The sequence below is a fragment of the Ochlerotatus camptorhynchus genome, unplaced genomic scaffold (assembly GCF_037179485.1).
Source record: "Ochlerotatus camptorhynchus isolate MF236.1 unplaced genomic scaffold, CSIRO-AGI_Acam_v1.1 ptg000604l, whole genome shotgun sequence".
Taxonomy (NCBI): Eukaryota; Metazoa; Arthropoda; class Insecta; order Diptera; family Culicidae; genus Ochlerotatus; species Ochlerotatus camptorhynchus.
Window position 1 is genome coordinate 8,845 of NW_027041084.1, and position 3,666 is coordinate 12,510.

The window sequence follows — 3,666 nt, forward strand, 5'->3', positions numbered from 1 at the left end:
GATAAATAAGGAATCTCTGGACTATGCATTACTATTATTTGATTTCCCTCAAATCATTACTTTTGTTAATCACCTGATCATTAATGGTACTAGTCTTAGACCAGGTGTTGTAATTAAATATAATACTCATACAGGACAAAAGTATGGCATAATAAATGCAATTATTGAAAATCATTCTAGTACAGATAAATCTTTCTTATGTATCATTCAGATGTTAAATATCATTGAGTTTGTTCAAAACCTTAATAGCTATAAAGTATCCTTGTCAGATAATTACTACTCGAGTATCTTTTCTTAACGTGTTAAACAAAAAGGTGTATAGTCTATGGAATCTGCAACACACTGAACCTGAAAATAGATTCTTGTACATTAGCTTAAAATATACTGACTAGAATTATTATCTTGAACTACATTGCAAGTAAAACAGTAAAGCACTAGTTTTGTATTTCTGTTTAAGTTTATGTTTTAGTTCTAATTGCCCGTTTAGCATCATTTGTAAAAATAAAAATAATCAAATCAATTATATTTTTCCTAATGTTGCTATGTCCAATTGTCTGTGGATAGTAAAAGTTCAGAGCATCGCGTATAATTATAAAATTATCAAATGTAAAATTGCAATGTTGCTATTAATATGACTAATTTTGTAAAATAAGAAATAAAAAAAATCGTTCTTAGTCTTATTGTCTGTGAAAACAAATCGGTATCGATCAAAACAACATTCTACTTGATGTTCTATTCGCGCATGAAGGTGCAGAGTGCCGTTTGTTTACATATTTTCACATTTTTCACAGAACACAAGTTAACGGATGATTCGCTGAAATATGTGTCGGAGACGGATCTCATAAAAATCGGAATAACTGAGATGGGACCCAGGCTTGTTATTCTGTCAGAAGCAGCCAAGAGGAATTGTCCATCACCAACTCCATCGACGTCCGGAAGTGGTCCTTTAAAAGAAAAAAAAACGTGCATGAAAACCGTGTTCCGACTGAACCACTAGTCGAGCAAAGAACCGTAAGTGTTAAAAAATAAATACAATTAATATGATTACTCAACCTACCATCTTTTGTAATCTAGATTCGGCAGATTTTGGAGTCCAACTCAAAATTTCGGAAAATTTTGTTTTCAAAGCCGCCGCACAACGGCTTATGGTCCGTACTTTATGTGAAGGAATGTTCGCAGGTCAACAGTACGTATATGAGTAGGATAAGTAGTGTACGGGAATATTAAAAATGCCGGTCTTCACTTTCACTGATGAATATATTCGAGCAAATATATGCATTATGTTAAGAATTAGGCTGTATTCAGACAATAGATACTCATAGTATTGCGCGTTTCACACCAAATTGGACTATGTATGTCTATTACTATAAGTGTCTATAATTCAGACCTGAAGTTGTTAAGTAATCAAAAAATAAGCTCAAACAGTATACATAAATAAGCTCCGGAGGTAAACACTTTCACAAATTTTCAGATATCCCTTCACTGACCAGAAGCTGGCATTGGCTATAAAAATCATAGACGCATTTCCCGTTTTGAAAAAAACAAAACTATCAGAAGTCAGCCCAGATTACGTAAGTTTTCATTATGATAATTCAAGCTGAACATTGCATTAGGTCCTAAGTAACATTGAGAGATTCTCTTCGTCGACTTTCTCTTTGTATCCCCACGGCCATGTAAAACATTCCCAGGTATTTCCAGCACGCAGATCAATAAAAGAAGTTTTTATCTAGCATCTAATATGACAAACACAACAAGAACTGGTTATGTGATCAAGTTAATAACGAAAGAGAAAGTCGACGAAGAGAATCGATCAATGTTACTTAGGACCTAATGCAATGTTCAGCTTGAATTTATCAATAACCTACTAATAGCCTACATTACATAATCATTATTTACAGTCATTTTTCTTCTGGAAGAACGGAGGTAAAGGACCAGGCCATGAGCATTCCGGGGTCATACAAACACATACTCGAAATGTATGCAAGAACGTTTCACCAAGCAAAAAAAAAGTTCACCCGCAAACCGAAAAATAAACAAGTAATCAACGTTTCATCCGAAATAGTTGAGATGGCTCAAGAGATGGCTCAAATCGAAGCAACATCGAATAGCTTCAACAACATTGCTAGAAGCATGGCAGAGACGCATGACTTGTCATTATGATGTTAGATGCCAAATCGAGATACTTTCGAGATATTGAATGTTTTCCCGCATTTTCGATCATACAACGGAATGATAGTAAGTTATATTTTACTATTATAGTTTAGAATAGAGATTTTTATTGTTTTACTGTGAGTGTGATAAAACGAATCACATAGTCATTAGTCAATATGATGCTGATCCTATGATGTGACTGAAACATCTTCTGAAAACATGAGTATGAGAACGTCATAACAGCGTCGTAGCTAATGACGTCATAGTGCTGATGAAATCATTGGCTCATGATATTTCACACTTTATCGCACTCATTCTTAAGTCTCCAGAAATGTGTTTTAACAAAATAACCTTTTAAAAACCATAAGCATAATTTTCTAATTTTCAGATTCAGAAAGCGTACGAGCGATTGATGCCATCATACAATAAGGAGTCCAATTTGAAGCAAGTATTTGCTAGAGGTCTTCTAGTAAACAGAGGCACTTTTTCGACGTTTCTTGATGGTATGTTTAACCTCGTGTTTAACCTTAAAAATCTATTTGTATACTTTCATATAATTAATCATGTAAACATAACATTACACAGATAATGTCCGAGGATGTCTACGCATTCTCGTTTCCCTCACCAGAAGGGGTGTACGAAAATCTTCCTTGGAGGAGTCTACAGACATCGAAGCAGAACTAGCGGCTCCGATAATTCGATGTATCACGGTAATATATCCATTACGCTAGATTTTGCTGTTGTTAAAAAGACATTTTTTTTTGCAGGATGCTGAAACAGCTTTACAAGAGCAATTAATGAAGTATGTTGCCTGGAATATCCGATGCTAACGTTGATATGGCGCCTCATCTGATTTTCAACGGCAACAATTACTTTATTTACGTTGACGCTCAACTCATCCACGGTGGAATTGACTCCATCCGCGCGCTGGACACTCTATTTAAAGTGTTCACTGTTTTCAACATTCGTCCGCCAGCAGAAGTGCAAAAAATTATTGATTTCATCGAAATCATATGTTATGGAATCAAAACGACTAGCACCCGTCAGATGGTCAATCGTTTGGTTTCATCGTTTAAGGAATCCATCCATGCTGACGAAAAAGATGCTGATGAATAATGTATAAATATCATTGTTTTCATTAATTATTGCAATGATGTTCAATAAAAACCAAGTACAAACCAAAAGCATAACCATTAATATGTTTTTTTCATTTTATTGATTGATTTTAAAATAATTGCAAATTCTCAAATTTCAGATTAAGTCCCATAAATAAATTTTAAAAAATGGGTACTTTTTTACCCAGTCACGGAAAACAATGCATTCTGGAAATGGGTAAAAAGTACCCCATGATTTGACGTATAAGCTCTTTACCCATTAGTGGGTAAAGACGTTTTACCCATTTTATGAGTTTACCTACTTTACCGCGAAATGGGCACTTTTTCACCCATTAATGGGTACTTTCCAGTTACAGTGCAGCCGTTATGGAAGTTAAAGTTGCGTTCGGGTGTAAAGCAA

The 3,666-nt window shown here is 34.7% G+C and overlaps 1 pseudogene; it reads left to right on the forward strand.

The window, feature by feature from the left end:
- The first annotated feature begins 1,471 nt into the window (after window positions 1–1,471).
- LOC135714074 (uncharacterized) lies at window positions 1,472–3,275 on the forward strand (annotated as a pseudogene).
- Window positions 3,276–3,666: the final 391 nt, after the last annotated feature.